This window comes from Martes martes (assembly GCF_963455335.1).
Source record: "Martes martes genome assembly, chromosome: 10".
Classification (NCBI taxonomy): domain Eukaryota; kingdom Metazoa; phylum Chordata; class Mammalia; order Carnivora; family Mustelidae; genus Martes; species Martes martes.
The window spans coordinates 100991831-101010497 of NC_137898.1; the positions used below are offsets into that span (position 1 = coordinate 100991831).

Consider the following 18667-nt stretch of genomic DNA (forward strand, 5'->3'; position numbering starts at 1 on the left):
AACCGAATGCCTAGAGGTACTCTCTATCCTTGCAGAATTTTATAATGGAAGTTGAAATGAGGAGTGGGGGGAACCAAAGCCTTCCAGTGCTGGCCCCCAGGTTTCTGCTTTCTGCTGTGGTGCTAACTTAGGGATTTTGTTTTGCTCGGTGAGAGATGCTCGCAGGGACAATAAAAGGGGATTTTAGAGATGGGGGTCAAACCATGAAAGCACTTCTGAATCAGGGGTCTTGCTTGTGGTATTATGTATACTTTCCCCTCCCCACTGGTGTCCCATCAAGCATTCAGTATAATCTATATTACCGCCATGGTTTTTAGAGATGGATTTTTTTTTCCCTTTTTGATCTAATTTTGCTTTTGACTGACGCAAATCATCTTACAGCGTCCCAAAGTCAAAACTATGTTAAAAGGTACATTCGTAGGTTTGTTTTCATTCTGCCCCTGCTCATCCTGTTCCCTCCCAGCACCAGCTAAGGGCTCTGCAGATCACCAACATACCAAAAAATGTTTTCCTTGTCACTGGCCTGGCCAAACTCATAACCCTAAACATCGGCTCAGCTGACGATGCCGTTCAGGCCCAGAAAAGCCCTCTTCTGCATCTCATAACGTCCTGGAGACATGAGGTGAGTGTATCCAAATGCCATAGACAAAACTCCTGAATTTTCATGTAGGGGAGGGTTTGAGTAGCTGTCGTGCTTGGGTAAGAAATACATTAATTACCTAGTCAAATCCTCTTGCTTTTCTTCTTGTTCTAATTTATGGTTCCAGAAGTACTCAGAAAATAATGCACTAGCTGAGGAACATTTGTAATATTAAATCAGATTTTTAAAAATGTGTATATATGTAATCTACATGAAACACACGTATGTATTTAATGGGTTTTAGCTCTGTTTTGACATAAGGAAAAGACTGGGGAAAAAAGCACCCCATAATTTTAGGCATTGATTTAAGACATTGTAGGGGGTGGGACGCCTTGGTGGCTCAGTCAGTTAAGCATCTCTTTTTTTTTTTAAGATTTTATTTGTTTATTTGACAGACAGAGATCACAAGTAGGCAGGCAGAGAGAGGGAGTGGGGGAGGGGGGGGTGGAAGCAGGCCCCCTGCTGAGCAGAGAGCCCCATGCAGGTCTCAATCCCAGGACCCTGGAATCGTGACCTGAGGGATCATGACCTGAGCTAAAGGCAGAGCCTTTAATCCACTGAGCCACCCAGGCGCCCCAGCATCTGACTCTTGATCTCAGCTCAGGTCTTGATCTCAGGGTCATGAGTTCAAGCCCCATGTTGGGCTCCATGCTGGCTGTGGAACCTACTTAATTAAAAAAAAGCGTTGTTGAGGGCAGTCAATGATGATGAGACTATCATGGTTATCAAAGGTAAGGGGGAATAAGGTCATTTTTGGACCAAAAATTCAGAAGCATTTTTGTGCCATGGCCCATAGTTGAACTCATTACTAGACCTCAGCTCAGTTTGTGCTGACATGGTGGCATTCTTCGAAACAATAGAAAGATCATATACACTGTTTTCTGTATCTGCCCAAAGAGGAAACATCTTGGAAGGACACACATCACATTTGGCCTTCCTCCCTCTCTGGGACACGTGATGGGAATGCCGGCTAGGTGCTGTTAAAACAGTAGATTTAATGTAGATGGGATATCAAAAGAGCTTGAAGAGTTAAGCAAGACAACAGAAGATTCTCAAATAAAGAGAAAATTATGGTCTCGTGGAAAATGAAATGACTCTTCAATATGCACTATTCGCAGACATATGAGATGGACTGTTGCATAATATTAAAAATATTGAGGGACACCTGGGTGGCTCCATCAGTTAGATGTCCAACTCTTGATTTTGACTCAGGTCTGATCTCAGGGTGGTGAGATCAAGCCCGGCTTCGTGCTGGGCATGGAGCCTGCTTAAGATTCTCAGTCTCAGGGCACCTGGGTGGCTCAGTGGGTTAAAGCCTCTGCCTTTGGCTCAGGTCATGATCCCAGGGTCCTGGGATAGAGCCCCGCATCGGGCTCTCTGCTCAGCAGGGGGCCTGCTTCCCCACCTTCAACCCCTCCCTCTCTCTGCCTGCCTCTCTGCCTACTTGTGATCTCTGTCTGTCAAATAAATAAATAAAATCTTAAGAAAAAAAAAAAGATTCTCAGTCTCCCACTCCCTCTGCCTCTCCACCCTTTCTCTCTCCTTTGCTAAAATATGTGTATATATATATACATATATATATATATAAAATATTGACAAAAGTTTAACCAGAAAAAAATCTAAATCTGTTTCGCTATTTTGCTTTGTTTACAATTGATGAGGCAATACCAATACATTATTTTTTCAAAGACTTTATTTATTTATCTGAGTCTAGAGAGGCAGAGAAGGCATGAGCAGCAGGAAGGGCAGAGGGAGGAGCAGGCTCCCCACTGAGCAAGGAGCCCAATGTGGGACTCGATCCCAGGACCCCGGGGTCATGATATGAGTCAAAGGCAGACGCTTAACCGACTGAGCCACCCAGGCGCCCCTAATACATTATTATTATTATTATTATTAACGGAAGTCCATAGTTTCCATTAGTGTGGACTCTTTGCGTGGGTTTTGACAAGTGTGTAAGGCCCTGTGTCTACCATCGAGTGTCATATGGAATATTTTCTGCCCTAAAAACCCCCTTGTTCCACCTATTTATCCCCTCCCTCTCCCCACCCCCAGCTCCTGGCCATCACTAATATTTTTACTGTTTCCATAATTTTGTTTTTCCCAGAACGTCAAATCACTGGAGTCTTATAGTACAGAGCCTTTTCAAATTAGCTTCTTTCACTTAACAGTATGTACTCAGGGTTCCTCCATCTTTCTGTGACTTGATAGCCCATTTCTAGTTATCGCTCAATAATATTCCACTGCTAGCGTGCCGGGTGGCTCAGTCGGTTAAGCCTCTGCCTTCAGCTCAGGTCATGATCTCAGGGTCCTGGGATCGAGCCCCGCATCGGGCTCTCGGCTCAGCGGGGAGTCCACTTCCTCTTCTCCCGTGCCCCTCCCCTTGCTTGTGCTCTCTCTCGCTCTCTCTCTCAAAATCTTGAAAAAAAAAATAATATTCTACTCTCTGGATGTACTTCCCCGTTTATCCATTGTACTACCAAAGGACATCTCGGTTGCTGCAAGTTTTAGCAGGGATGAATAAAGCTGCTGTGCACATCGTGCACGTGTTTTTGCGCAGACAGAAGTTTTCAGCTCATTTGGGTAAATACCAAGGAGAACGATTGCTTGATCACACAGTAAAGAGTATGTTTCGTTTTGTAAGAAACCGCCGACTGTTTTCCAAAGTGAGTGCACCATTGTGCATTCCCACCCACCGTGAGTGAGAGTTCCTGTCGCTCTTTGTCCTCACCAGCATTTGGTGTGGTTGGTGTTCAGAAATTTAGCCATTAGAAATAGATGTGTAGGAGCGTCTCACTGCTGCTTTAATTAGCAATTCCCCAATGACAAATGATGTTGATATCTTTTCACTATGGGTATTTGCTATCTGTATTTCTCACTTTTTTAAAGATTTTACTTATTTAGTTAATTAGTTATTTATTTAGAGAGAGCGAGCAGTGCGAGGGGCGGAGGGAGAGGAAGAGACTCTCAAGCAGACTCCATGCTGAGCACGGAGCCCAGTGTGAGGCTCGATCCCGTGACCCCAAAGACCATGACCTGAACTGAAACCAGGAGTCAGATGCTTAACCCACTGAGCTACCCAGGAGCCCCTAGATACTAGTTCTTTATTAGATATGTGTTTTGCAAATATTTTCTCCCTGTCTGTGGCTTGTCTTCAGTCTCTCAACAGTGTCTTCCACAAAACAGAAGTTTTAAAATTTCAACAAAGTCCAACTTACCAATTTTTTTCTTTCGTGGGTCATGCTACAAAATCACGCCAAACCCAAGATCACTTTGATTCTCTCCTATGCCATCTAGAAGTTTTATAGTTTAACATTTTACACTTAGGTCTATGAGATTAATTTTTGTGAACCATGGGAGGTTTGTGTCTAGATTCATTCTTTTGCATGTAACTATCTAGTAGTTGTTTTGCTTCTCAAGATTTTAAATAACTTCTTTTAAATTCTCAAATTTAAAAGACTTTAAGACTTTCAAAGACTTAAAACTTTCTAAAGCTAAAGAAGCTACGTTCTAATAAACTTGTAAGGGAACAAACTTGACAGAACACTCTGTTAGCAAGGTTTTGGGGACGCAGGCACTCTGGTACATTGCTGGTAGGAAAGCAGAATGTCACCCGCCAATGGGAAGGGGTTTGGCATCATTACCTACAATATCTACATGTGCATTGTTACAAAGCTGCAGTAATCAAGACAGCGTAGTAATGGCGTAAGACGGACATTCGCAGAGACCAATAGAGAGCCCAGAAATAAACTCTGACATACTTGCTCATGGGATCTTCAGCAGGAGTGCTCAGACCACTCAGTGGGGAAAGGATAGTGTCTCCAACAAATGGTCTTGGGAAAACTGGACAACCACGTGCAAAAGCACGAGTTTAGACTCTTATCTTACACCATCTTCAAAAATTAACTCAAAATGGAATAAAGACCTACACATAAGACCCAAACCTATGACATTCCTAGGAGAAAACATAGAAGAAATTTTCATGACTTTGGACTTGGCAGTGACTTCTTGGATCTGACATCGAAAGCATAAGCAATAAAAAAAAAATTAGCCGGGGCACCTGGGTGGCTCAGTGGGTTAAAGCCTCTGCCTTCGGCTCAGGTCATGATCCCAGGGTCCTGGGATCGAGCCCCACGTCGGGCTCTCTGCTCGGCGGGGGGCCTGCTTCCCCCCCTCTCTCTGCCTGCCTCTCTGCCTACTTGTGATCTCTGTCAAATAAATAAATTTTTAAAAAAAATTAGCCAAGGACGCCTGGGTGGCTCAGTGGGTTAGGCAGCTGCCTTCGGCTCAGGTCATGATCCCGGTGTCCTAGGATCGAGTCCCACATTGGGCTCCTTGCTCAGCAGGAAGCCTGCTTCTCCTTCTGCCTCTGCCTGCTGCTCTGTCTGCCTGTGCTCACGCACTCTCTCTCTCTCTCTAACATAAATAAATAAAATCTTTAAAAAAAATTAGCCAAATTGGACACATTGAACACGGAGGCTCTTGTGCATCAAGCAACACGATCAACAGAGTAGCAAGGACGGTCTCCAGAGTGGGGGGAAGTACTTGCTGGTCCTGTATTTAATGAGGGTTGGTGTCTGGAGAGCTCCTACCACTCAACGGCAGGTAATCACATGGGGGAGGAGATCGTGCACAAGACTGGAATGGACATGTCTCCCAAGATGATGTGCATTTGGCCAGCAGACAAATAGGGGGCAGCTTGGCATCTCCGGTCACCAGAGAGGTACTAGTAGAGTTGAGGTGGGATGTCATCTTGTACCCAGTGGGATGGCTCCTAGCAAGACAACAGAAAATAGCCAGTGTTGGCAAGGATGTAGAGAGGTTGGAGTCCTTGGGCATTATTGGTGGGACCGTGGAGTGGTGCAGCATTATAGAAAACAGTATGGATTTTCCTCAACAAATTAAAAATAGAAACATCATACGATTCAGCAACCCCACTTCTGGGGATATATGCAAAAGAATTGGAAGCAGGATCTCAAAGAGATATTTGCATACCCATGTTCATAGGAGCGCTACTCACAAGAGCTGAGAGGTAGAAGCAAGCCAAGCATCTGGCAGCACATAAATGTACAAATTGTGGTCTACACATCCAATGGAATATTGTTCAACCAGAGAAACAAATGAAATTCTGATACATGCTACAGCAGGAATGAAACGTGAGATCGTTATGCCAAGTGAAAGAAGCCAGTCACAAAAAGATGAATACTATATGATCCCACTTATACCTATATAGATTTCTAGAAGCAGAAAGTAGGATAATGATTGCTGATGTCTAAGGGAAAGAGGGAAAGGAGGAGTTTTTGTTTAATGGATATAAATCTTCAGTTTTTTAAGATAAAAAAAAGTCCTGGAGATCTATTTCACAAAGAATATATTTACCACTACTGAACTGTATACTTAACAATAGTTAAGATGGTAGATTTTATGTCATGTGGGTTGTTGTTCTTTTTTTTTTTTTTTACCGTAACTAAAAGCCAAAACAAAACAAAACAAAAGAAAAAAAGCTACATATGCATTTACTCTTTGACCCAGCAATCCGCTTCCAGGAATTTACTGTTAAGACACTTTCAACAAAACAGAAATTTATTGTAACATTATCTGTAACATTGCAAAATATTGGAAATCATCCAAAAGTCCGAACAGATTGTTTGACAAAACTATGGTAGGTAAATCCAATGGAGTGCCATGCAGCTGTTACAAAAAAAAAAAAAAAAAGGGAGGACACCTGGGTGGCTCAGTCAGTTAAGCGTCTGCCTTCTGCTCAGGTCATGATTCCAGAACCCCAGGATCCCACACTGGGCTCCTTGCTCAGCGGGGGAACCTGCTTCTCCCTCTTTCTCCCTCCCTCTGCTGCTCCCCCTGCTTGTGCTCTCTCACTCTCTCTCTCTTTCAAATAAATATATTTAAAACTTTTTTAAAAAATAAAATAAGGGGCCCCTGGGTGGCTCAGTTGGTTGGGCATCTGCCTTCAGCTCAGGTCATGATCCTGGGGTCCTGGGATCGAGCCCCACATCGGGCTCCCTGCCCAGCTGGGAGTCTGCTTCCCCCTCTCCCTCTTCCTCTGCCGGCCACCCTGCCTACTTGTGCTTTCTCTCCCTCTCTGTCAGATAAATAAATAACATCTTCTTAAAAAATTAAATAAATTAAATAGTTAAATTTAAATTAAATCAACAAAAATGAGAGAAAATATCCAAAACTGAAAGCAAACAGAAATAAATGAACACAGCTATATTTCATATGAATAATATAACCATCCAGAAAGGAGACAAGTAGGAACTAACTTTATATCCTCAGCCTGGGGGAAGAAAAGACTTCTTGAACTATTTTTATTAGCTTCATGTTTTGTGGTGGTATGGGTGTAGCAAGTCTGAAATATAGCTGGGAGCCAGAGTTCTTCAGAAGAAGGGAGACATAGGGGCGCCTGGGTGGCTCATTGGGTTAAAGCCTCTGCCTTCAGCTCAGGTCATGATCCCAGGGTCCTGGGATTGAGCCCCACATCGGGCTCTCTGCTCAGCAGGGAGCCTGCTTCCTCCTTTCTCTGCCTGCCTCTCTGCCTACTTGTAATCTCTGTCTGTCAAATAAATAAATAAAATTTAAAAAAAATAGAAGGGAGACATAAATATGGAATGCAGGAAGTCAAGGTAGAATCCCCTGGAGCTGGGTCAGCATTGGAAGTTACCAGCATGAACTCATGCTTTCTAACAATGTATATACTATATATGTGTCTGTGTGTGTGTGTATTCTAACACACACACAGACACACATACATATTATATATATTAGACTAGATCTAGGGGTGCCTGAGTGGCTCAATTGATTAAGTGTCTTTGGCTCAGGTCATGATCTCAGGGTCCTGGGATTGAGACCCAAGTCAGGCTCCCTGCTTGATGAGGAGTCTGCTTCTCCCTCTCCCACTACCCCTCCTGCTCGTGCTCTCTCTCCCAAGTAAATGAATAATCTTAAAAAAAGAATAATAGGGGCTCCTGGGTGGCTCAGTTGGTTAAGCGACTGCCTTTGGCTCAGGTCATGATCCTGGAGTCCCAGGATCGAGACCCACATCAGGCTCCCTGCTCTATGGGGAGTCTGCTTCTCCCTCTGACCTTCTCCCTTCTCATGCTCTCTCTCTCTCTCAAATAAATAAATAAAATCTTTTAAAAAATAATAGGTTAGATAATATTAGATTATGTTATATATAACATATATTAGTTTAGATGTGTTACATATGTATTATTTTTTTTAAAGATGTTATTTATTTATTTGACAGGCAGAGATCACAAGTAGGCCGAGAGGCGGGCAGAGAGAGAGGAAGGGAAGCAGGCTCCCCGCTGAGCAGAGAGCCCGATGCCGGGCTCAATCCCAGGACCCTGGGATCATGACCCGAGCCGAAGGCAGAGGCTTTAACCCACTGAGCCACCCAGGTGCCCCCATATGTATTATTTTACGTATAGATATTTTATATGTGTCATCTATATTAAATGTATATGATATGTACATATTTTCCCCAGCTCTGTCCACTGAAAGAGTCGAGAAAGTTCATACCCAGTAACAAGGAGCATATCTGATGCCCAGATTTTGGTTTCTAACTACCATTTCTAACTACCATACCCCACTAAAAAGAATTTCACAATGGGAAAATGGTTAATTACAGGACTGGGGCAGAGAAGATACAAGGTAATCTAGGTGTGCCAGAAAGAAAATAGTGCCAAAAATTATGGTGTATGGGGAAGAGAATGTCAAAGAACACAAGAGCCTGCTCAAAGGTGGCCAAATCTGGGCTAATGTCAGCCTCAAAGTAAATAAGGACAGTAAAGGCATAAAACCCATGGAATACAGTAGGAATCCATTAGTCTAAACTAGTAAGACAAACCAGTAAATGAGAAAGGAGAGCTCCTCTTTATTGTACAGTGCTGGCCCCTACACAGGGAGGGAGGCTGGAGGTAGAAAATCACCATTTCAAAACTATCATAGTGAAAACTGAAAACCGTTCAGGCCAAAACCATCGAGGGAGACTACCGTACGCACTCCTTGTGTAGTGCTCTGGCCTGGGTGCATCACCATAATTGAAGCACAAGGATGCATCAGACAAATCCAGACTGGCTAATAGGACAGAGAGCCTGGGGAACCATCACAGATGAAAGGAGAACTGAGCACTAAATGTAATGGAGAGTTCTGGACGGTGTCCTACGCTGGAGCCGAGACACGGTGGCTACAACAGACATTATTAGGACTCTTGTCAAACTGGAATATGGATCGTAGAGTAGACATGTCTTGCAGCGACTTGAATCTTTTAAATTTGATAACTGTTTCGTGGTTATATAAAAGAATAGCCTTCTTGGGGAGCCTCGTTGGCTCAGTCGGAGGAGTGTGCGACTCTTAATCTCAAGGTCGTGAGTTCGAGCCCCATGATGGGTGTAGAGATTATTTAAAAAAAAAAAAAAAACTTGGGGCACCTGGGTGGCTCAGTGGGTTAAAGCCTCTGCCTTCGGCTCAGGTCATGATCCCAGGGTCCTGGGATCGAGCCCTGCATCAGGCTCTCTGCTCAGCAGGGAGCCTGCTTCCTCCTCTCTCTCTGCCTGCCTCTCTGCCTACTTGGGATCTCTGTCTGTTTAATAAATAAATAAATAAATAATAAACTTTAAAAAAAGAGCGAGAGGGGTGCCTGGGTGGCTCAGTCATTAGGTGTCTGCCTTCGGCTCGGGTCATGATCCCGGGGTCCTGGGATCGAGCTCCGCATCGGGCTCCCTGCTCACTGGGGAGCCTGCTTCTCCCTCTACCACTCCTTCTGCTTATGTTCCCTTTCTAGCTGTGTCTCTATCAAATAAATACATAAAATCTTAAAAAAAAAAAAAAAAGAGCGAAAGAGAATAGCCTTCTTAGGAAATACTGAGGGGGCACCTGGGTAGCTCAGTGGGTTAAGCCTCTGCCTTCAGCGCAGGTCATGATCTCAGGGTCCTGGGATCGAGCCCTGCATCGGGCTCTCTGCTCAGCGGGGAGCCTGCTTCCCCCTCTCTCTCTGCCTGCCTCTCTGCCTACTTGTGATCTCTCTCTGTCAAATCAATTTAAAAAAAAAAAAAAGGAAGTACTGAGGTAGTAAGGGACCTAGAAGCATGATGTATGCAATCTATTCTCATGATTCATAAGAAAAATAATTATACATACACACACATATACCAAATAAAATTTCTGGGGTGGCTGGCTGGCTGGCTCAGTCGGGAAAGCACGCAACCGTTGATCTCCAGGCTGTGACTTAGAGCCCTATGTTGGGTGTAGAGATTACTACAAAAAATACGAATTTTAATTTGGAGAGAGACTAAAAGAGCAACGAATGTGGTAACATGTTAATAATACGTGGCACTAAATAAAGGGTATAAGAGGATTCTTTGCTATTTGGGACGCCTGGGTGGCTCAGTGGGTTAAAGCCTCTGCCTTCGGCTCAGGTCATGATCCCAGGGTCCTGGGATCGAGCCCCTCATCGGGCTCTCTGCTCCTCGGGGAGCCTGCTTCCTCCTCTCTCTCTCTACCTGCCTCTCTGCGTACTTGTGATCTCTGTCTGCTGAAAAAATAAATAAAATATTTTTTTAAAAAAGGATTCTCTGCTATTTGCAAATTTCTCAATGTTTGACATCATTTCAAAATAGAATTAAATGTATACATATGGAAACTAAAACAAAGAAATAAAAATGTTTGCATGACCATAGAGAGAAAAAGATGCACATGCAAACATTCCCCCAAACCACCGTCTTAGAGACTGTCTTCTGGCCACGATCGAGTCACAATCTCAGCTGAAGAGAGATTTGAAGAAATGTAGCACCAGCCTGCTTTTCAGAGTTTTCTTTATAAGGTCTCCGCTTGAAGACTTTTTGTAAAAGTAGAACACCACCACCCAGGGAGCAGTCAGTGGTCCTGTGATACCATCATATGGGGACAGATGTATCTATGCTTGCGAACATAGCATGATGTATAGACTTATTGACCCGAGTCGCCACGCTCCCTGCTACAGTGAGCTTCCTCCAAAGTGTCCCCTGCCCGGCTGAGCAGCACCCTTTGTATCGCTGAGAGCCGCCTGTCTTGGTTAGTTGGCTCTGGGCTAAGATTCTCACCGGACAGCCCACCGTTAGCGGGCTCGCGGGGGCCGGGGACCTAAATGCCTATCCACGAGAGCATTTGTGTGTCATGGTGAATGCCAGATGTGGACCAGAATTAAAAGGATCTGCTGCTGAAGAAGACAGTGATGATGAGGTTGACCCTATTGCTGAGTTTAGGTTTGTGCCTAGTGATAAATGAGCACTGGAGACAATGCTCTCGCAATGCGAATGCCAGGCATCGCATCCTGACCCTGAGGACAAAGACGGAGAAGAACACAGGAACAAGGGTGGGGGACATCTCTCCATTTTATACCTGTGAAGAAGGGTTAAGAAGGCCAAGCCACGTGGGAGAGACTAGAAGGAATGCTTTCTCAGTCTGTGAGCAGCCAATGCAACATGGCTGGAGTCCAGACAGAAGGTTCGAGAAGAGAGCATGAAGACGAGATGGAGGCAGACACCACACCGACAGCTGCTGGACAGTTGAGAGTACAGATGATGATCACTGAGCATGCTCGATGCGGCTGTGGGATCTGCTCATAACTAGGAAGGAGTGTGATGTGTTTTCTCCTGTGGCGTGGGTGTTGATGAAAGTCTCGTTCCTTCTCCAGAATTTACCTGAACCGGTTCTTGAGGTAGACTGTACTGAGACAAAAAGTTGCCACCAGCAGAAGAAACTAGGACCTTTATTAACAAAGGTGAATTAACTTAACCAAGAAGGTATTTGTAGCTTATCACCTAACCCCAAGCTCTCTGTATATAGGTCCCCTCTGGGCAGCCCCATAGTTCCTGCCCTCTACTCCCTGTACCTTCCATGACCTGGCTGATGGACGTGGTGAGAAGCACCGGTGCTTGAAGGCCTAGGGTAGACCAGATGGGAAGGAGGGAGGCTGCTCCCAAGATACAGGCTTTCAGAGCCTAAGGATCCCTTTCCCCTTAAAAAGATCCTGGCCTCTGCTCATTCTTCACAGGGGTAAGGGTCTCTTTTACTAATCTGGGACCCAGATTATTTCATTCAGGGAGCCTCTTGGGAAACATCCTGGCCACATGAAATACCTCTAACGCAGATGTTTCTGACGAGCTCTTACTCCTTTCACCGTGTTTCACCAGTCAATACCTCTTAGGATATATCCTTTAATTTCTAACCTCTTAGGTCAGTGTCTATAACAACAAATGAAATGACAATGAAGTCCTCAAACAACAAGTGAAATTACGATGAAGTCCTCAAAGTACTTCAATGATAATTGTTTTGTCTTTGTAATAGTTTAACAAATCTAGGTCTTCTTTTAAAAAAAAAATAGTAATGGAGGCGCCTGGGTGGCTCAGTGGGTTGGGCCTCTGCCTTCGGCTCAGGTCATGATCCCAAGGTCCTAGGATCAAGCCCCACATCAGACTCTCTGCACAGCAGGGGGCCTGCTTCCCCCCCCCCGCCCCCCCCCGCCGCCTCTGCCTGCCACTCTGCCTACTTGTGATCTCTCTGTCGAATAAATAAAGAAAAATCTTAAAAAAAAAAAAATGTATAGAGTTACCAAATCCCCGTGTTGTACACAATGTAACATTGTGTTACAATGTTATTTGATCCGCTAGGATCAAATAAAAATTTTTTAAATAAAATTCTGAAAAAAAATAAATAAATAAAATAAAATTCTGAGGTGCCTGAGTGGCTCAGTGGGTTAAGCATCTGCCTTTGGCTCGGGTTATGACCCCAGGGTCCTGGAATTAGAGGCCTGTCATCAAGCTCCCTGCTCCGGGAGGAGCCTGCTTCTCCCTGCCCCTTCCCCTGCTTATGCTTTCTCACTCTCCCTCTCCCTCAAATAAATAAATAAACTCTTTAAAAAAATAAAATATAATTCTGAGGGAAAAATTTTTTAAAACATTAAAAGAGTAAAACAAGAAACACCAAGTGGATCTAGATATTGCTTTAAGAGACAGTGAAAATTGCAATATAAATGATAAAGGCTAATATGATGAAAAAATACTTTAAATATTTTCTGGGATAAAATATTTATCATATGTAACGCCTATATAATGTCTGAACATGATGTAAAGTTTATGACCCAATTCTGAATCAAAGCACATTTTTTTTTAAAGATTTTATTTATTTATTTGACAGACAGAGATCACAAGCAGGCAGAGAGGCAGGCGGGGGGGGGGGAAGCAGGCTCCCTGCTGAGCAGAGAGCCTGATGTGGGGCTCAAATTCAGGACCCTGGGACCATGACTTGAGCCGAAGGCAGAGGATTTAATCCACTGAGCCACCAGGCACCCCAAAGCACTTTTTTTTTAAAGATTTTTTAATTTATTTGAGAAAGAGTGCTCCCACACACACAAGTGGGGGAAGGGGCAGAGAGAGAGAGAGACAGAGAGAGAAGCAGATTCCCCACGGAGCACACAGCCCCATGTGGGGCTCAGTCTAAGGGCCCTGAGATCATAACCTGAGCCAAAACCGAGAGTCAGACGCTTAACCGACTGAGCCACCCAGACCCCCCTCAAAACACTGGTTTAAAAATATTAGGAATAATTTCAGTTAGGAGCAAAGTTTCTCTAAATTGGAATGAATTTTTTAAATATCTAAGAACAAGAATAATTCAAGAAAGGTTGATTAATTTAGCATAACTAGCAAAAGAATATGCACAGCGAGGAAAACTTTTATCATAACAAAACAATTAGGGATTTTGCCAAAATTAAGGCAAGAAAAATTAATTTAATGTAATCAAATTCATAATAATTTATGAGTTGTATATGACTGTATTAAACTATCCAAACATTGCTGGCCCATCATGAGAATACCCAGGCATGTGCAATAATAATTAAGTTAATTTATGGGGCGCCTGGCTAGCTCAGTCAGTGGAGTATGTGACTGTTGATCTCAGGGTTGTAAGTTCGAGCTCCGCATTGGGTGTAGAGATTACTTAAACATAAAATCTTTTTAAAAAATTAAGTTAATTTTCCTTGGGTATTTTGTTGACTTAAAGTCATACAAAAGCCATCGCTTTACATATTTTTTTAAACATTTTATTTATTCGACAGAGAGAGAGAGAGAGAGCACAAATAGGCAGAGAGGCAGGCAGAGAGAGAGGGAGAGGCAGGCTCCCCGTCAAGTAGAGAACCCGATGCGGGGCTCGATCCCAGGACTCTGAGATCATGACCTGAGCTGAAGGCAGAGGCTTAACCCACTGAACCACCCAGGTGCCCCTATTTTTTTTTATGGTGTCGTTACAAAGTGTATTTGTCAAGGAAAGGGGTTAAAGCATATTTAACTGTCAGCTTTCAAATAACTCACATATTTCAATATAGGATACGTGAGCCCTCGTTTGTGCTCTGACCTGGCCCCAGAAATACTGGGGTTAGGACCCTTCTTCCACCTCTCTGTATAGGTAACTATTTTTATCTGGTTTTGGTCCTTTTAATGTTTCCATTTGAAAGTAAGAAATATAGGTGTGTAATATATAAAATGTTCATCCATTCTTACAGAAAAGGTAGCATTCTGCATATAGTGTTCTCTAACTAGATTTTTAATTTAAAATGATGTTCTGGCCATCACTATTATCAGAGAGTTTAACCGACTGAGTAACCCATGTGCCCCCACAGTTACCTATTATTATCATGAAAGTGAAGCTGGGGGGCACCTGGGTGGCTCACTAGTTAAACATAAAGCATCTGGCTCAGGTCATGATCCCAGGGTCCTGGGCTCGAGCCCCACATCAGGCTCTCTGATCAGCAGGGAGCCTGCTTCTCCCTCTCTCTCTGCTTGTGTTCCCTCTCTCGCTGTGTCTTTCTCTATCAAATAAGTAAATAAAATCTTTAAAAAAAGAAAAGAAGAGAAAACAAAGCTAGGTTTCCACTCTTCCAGGCAGCTGTCTGGGACCACGTCAAGCTGGGTTCAGTAACTGGTATATGTGCATATTTGCACCCTCGTATTTGACTCTTGTATTCTTATTGTTTTCTCACTAGAGTACAAGTTCCCCAAGAACACCGACCTTGTCTCAGTTACCATCCTGCTTCCAGCTCCACCTTAGTACCTGGTGCCCAACATCCAAGCTCAGAACGATGAGACAGAAGAGGGAACCACCACCATGCCCTTGTCCTTCACATCACACCCTCTCTGTCCACGTCGTCTCTATTTGTTTCCACTACTGTTATCACTCAGGATGAATTGGAATGTGGCCCAAGAGTCTGGCTTCTCCAACTCAACAGTCCTGCTTCTCAGTCCCCCATCCTCCCACCCACTCCATAAAATGAGGGAGCAATTCAAACTAGGGGCACCAGGGGGCACTGTCAGGCAAAGAAGAAATAGAGAAACGGTCTAATCCTGGGTTCCGATGGCATCACATCATCTGCCATTGCTCAAGAACCTGCAGTGGCTCCTGATTGCCTGTCTTAAGAGCCAGTTCCTCCCCTATGACCTGACTCGAGCTCATCCGCCCAGGCTGTCACATGCACGCACCCTCTACCCTGCTGAGTTTCTAGTTAGCCACATAACACCCTCTACTGAGTGCCACATGTTTGCATAAGGCTGGTGCTACAGGCGGACTTGTGGCTAGATCTGTCCTCAAGGCACTCCAAACAAACACGTGGTGGAAGCGAAAGCAGTGGGCTTGCTGTGCCAGTGTGCTCCCAAGCCACGTCACCTAGCCTCCCCTCCAGCCACCGTTTATACAGAAATCCTGCTGTTGTCATTGTAAATGCCTCTTTCTTCAGCTTCGTCCCTCTTTCTTTGCTCCTGCCGCTTGCCCTGCCTGGAATGATGGATCCTCACTGCTCCCTCTCGAAACCTGCCTTCTCACGAAAGCCTCCCCACTTGCAGAAAGACTTTCCTAGCTAGTGCAGGCAGAGGTCCCCATGGATGCTCCCGTTCCTGATTCCCTCTTGCGTTTCCTGTTTATAAGACGTGATTCAGTGCTCGTCCATCCCCTACTTTCATTTCCGTTATATGTTTACTCAGTTCAGCTGTGAATTGTTACAGGTACATGCACTGGGTTTCGGACTTAGAGCTATCTTGCTTCAAAGTTCAGTTCCTCGAGGTGATCAGAAAGTTCTGGAACTGGGCAGTCATGATGGTTGCACACTGTGAATGGACTTAATGCCACTGAGTCACCATTTAAAATGGTGAAGAAGGTGCATTTTATGGTGTGTGTATTTTACCACAGCAAACAAGTATTTTTGGGGGACACCTGAGTGCTTCTGTTGGGCAACCAACTTCTGATTTTGGCTCAGGTTGTGACGTCAGGGTTGTGAGACTGAGCCCCACGTCCGGCTCCACGCTCAGCGCAGTCTACTTGGGATTCTCTCGCTCCCTCTCCCTCTGCCCCTTCTCCCACTCCCCCCCCCACAATAAATCATAAGTCAATTTTTTTTAAAGGGGGAAATATGTCGTTTCATCCCTAACAGGCTGTATGACTTTAGACCATGTCACTCTTTGTTCTTCAGTTTCTTCATTCGGGGCGCAAAGATCCAGATAAATATTGGTGATGAAAAGGATCCGGATGTGAAAAGTCTAAGTTGTAAAGGCCTGTACCGATAGCAGATCTGTCCCCTCTGAACAGTCCTTGGTTCAGTCACTTGCCCAAGATTAGCTAGCGAAGTGGCCGGGCTGTGTGGAAGGCAGCGCTGCTGTCACGGGGGCTTGCAGTCGGCTGTCTGAGAGCAGAGCCCAACAAGCGCTGTGAGTGCGCCAGGGAGGCGAAGGGAAGGTGCCAGGGTCTTACCTAGTGTGGGCTTTTTCCTGACTCCAAATTCTGTGTTCTTGCCACCGGAAGCCCCAGCTACAGGGATGTGGTACAGGGAGGCCCGGAGCAGGCCCCAGGCTTGCCTCCCTTCCGTCTTTCCTCCTCCTTCCCTGCCTGCAAGGTGAGCTGTAACCACTACAGGTCCCCTCCCTGGTACTCAGAGCTCTGTGTGGAAAGCAAGACAATGCAGAAGTGGCCTCAGGGAGGAGAGGGCCAGGAGCCCCTAGGTGCTGAGCCTGGGTTCCTCTTAGGCCTCTTGGCAGTGGACGAGCTAGCCTTTCCTCAGGGACAACTCCAAGTGAGACTTAAACAGCTCTCTGGGGACATTCTGGGTGGTGGTATTTTGGGGAGCGGATGTGAACTTCCCCGAGGGGGAGTGGTGTGGGATCTGGCATCCTGGTCCTGTGCCCTCTCCCCCACCCCACCAACGTGCTCCCTTCTCCAAATTTAGGGTCGGAGGAGGAAGTGGCCGGGCCCTCAGAAGCCAGAGAACTGAGATCCAGGATTGGGGGGCGGGGGTGCATTAGGCTAACAGAAGCCCCCACTCCTGTCCACAGGCTGAAATCCTGGCTGGAGGGTCCTACTCTTTTCTGGATCAGAGGTCGCTCTGCGCCCAGGCAGCGGCCCCCAGGGACTCCCAGTGCAGCCGCGGCGCTCTCCCCAACACCAGCCCCCCCCCCCCATTCTCCCTCCCCCTCCTGCTTCACGGCTGCTGCCGGCCGCGCTGGGAAAGGCCTGGAGACAGATCCCGGGCTTCCGGAGAGCTCCAGGGCCCCGCCGAGCCCCTCCCCAGCCAGCGGCAGCCGCCTGAGCATTTAAGGTAATGTTTGGGTTGGTGCGAGCGGCGCCGGATGCCCCGCCCCCCGCGGCCCCCGCTGGGCGAGACCCCGCGATCAGGGCTCCTGGGACTCCCGGCGGAATCCCCCCCAGGCTGAGGTCTGGGTGCTGGAGGACTGCCAACGTGGAGAGGCGCCTGGGGTCGGAGGGGACAAGGACAGTCCCCATTCTGAGGCCTTAGCAGGGTTGGGGACTAGGATGTAAGGGTGGTCCTCTCCCTCTGGCTTAAGGGTCCCTAGTGCCCAGGAAGAGTCCCTACGCATCCACATCCTCTTTCTCCTTCTTTCCCCCCCCCCCCCCCCCCCCCCCGGGCAGAGAAGGGACTGAGAAGAGAGGCCATTAGCTCCCAGGGGAGTTGATGGAATGCTGGGAGCCTGGGAACAGGCCCCGCTGTCCCTGGGAAAGCCAGACTGTGGGAATCCCACCCGCAGCCCCCTCCCCAGGATGGACCACCGGATGCCAGAGACCCAGCTCCCCCCCAGGGGGCTTTGTGACAGTGGAACCACCCCCCCACCCCCCACTGGACCCCAGAGTTCAGTAGGCCAGCTGTGACGAGGAGTCCCATCCCCCGCCCTGGGCTGGCCGGCCTACTCCAACATAATTCTTGCCATTGTGCCACTCACCCCCTCCCCGCCCCCCTTCTCTGGACCCCTGTACAATGGGGCCTTTGCCGCCTCCAGTACTTAGGGTGGAGATGAACTCACTCAAGGTTTTTCCAAGTTTAAAAATAGCCCCTCCCACCCACCCCCCACCCTTAAGTCACCCTCCTCCTCTTCCCCTGTGTTTCTGGGGCGCACCTCAGTCCATGCTGCATCTCCTTCCTCCTGCCCTGGGTCAGGTGCAAAGGGCATGGGTGAGACAGCGTCCGGCCAGGATAGGGGCTGCTTCCCCCCATTCAATCTCTTCCCCCATATCTTCCAACCCAGCCCCCCAGTATCCGGTTTCCTGGCCTGATGATGCCCTCGACAACAATTGCCCCCCACCCTCCTCCCACCCTGTTTTCCACAGCTCCTCCCAAGTCAGACCCCCATTCTGGAAAACTTCTCTCCCCTCTCCTCCAAAGACTCAAACTGGTCTCTATTTTCTGGCCAGGCCAGGCCAGGGGGTTCCCCAGCCTCCTTAATTGCCAAGGTTGCTGGGCCTCCCCCTCCACCCTCTGTTCCTTCCTCACTGCAGCTGCAACGTCTTTATTAGCTTCCTTCCTCCGCCCAGCCCAGCACGTTCTCGTATCTTCCTCCTGGTCAAGCCCCTGGGCCAGAGGGGTGGGTGGAGGCCACCGTGCCCACCATGCTGGAGCCGAGAGAGGACCTGAGGGAGGACTCCTAGGTTAGAACCTAGGTTAGAACCTGGCCCATCCTCTTCTTTCTACCTCCCCCTCCACGG

General features: G+C 46.6%; 1 pseudogene across 1 annotated transcript; it reads left to right on the forward strand.

Annotated features, from left to right (window-relative positions):
• Positions 1–1358: 1358 nt before the first annotated feature.
• Positions 1359–11228, forward strand: LOC308350952 (methylosome subunit pICln-like; annotated as a pseudogene). Its single transcript has 2 exons — positions 1359–1371; positions 10654–11228. The product of its transcript is annotated as a methylosome subunit pICln-like (transcript).
• Positions 11229–18667: the final 7439 nt, after the last annotated feature.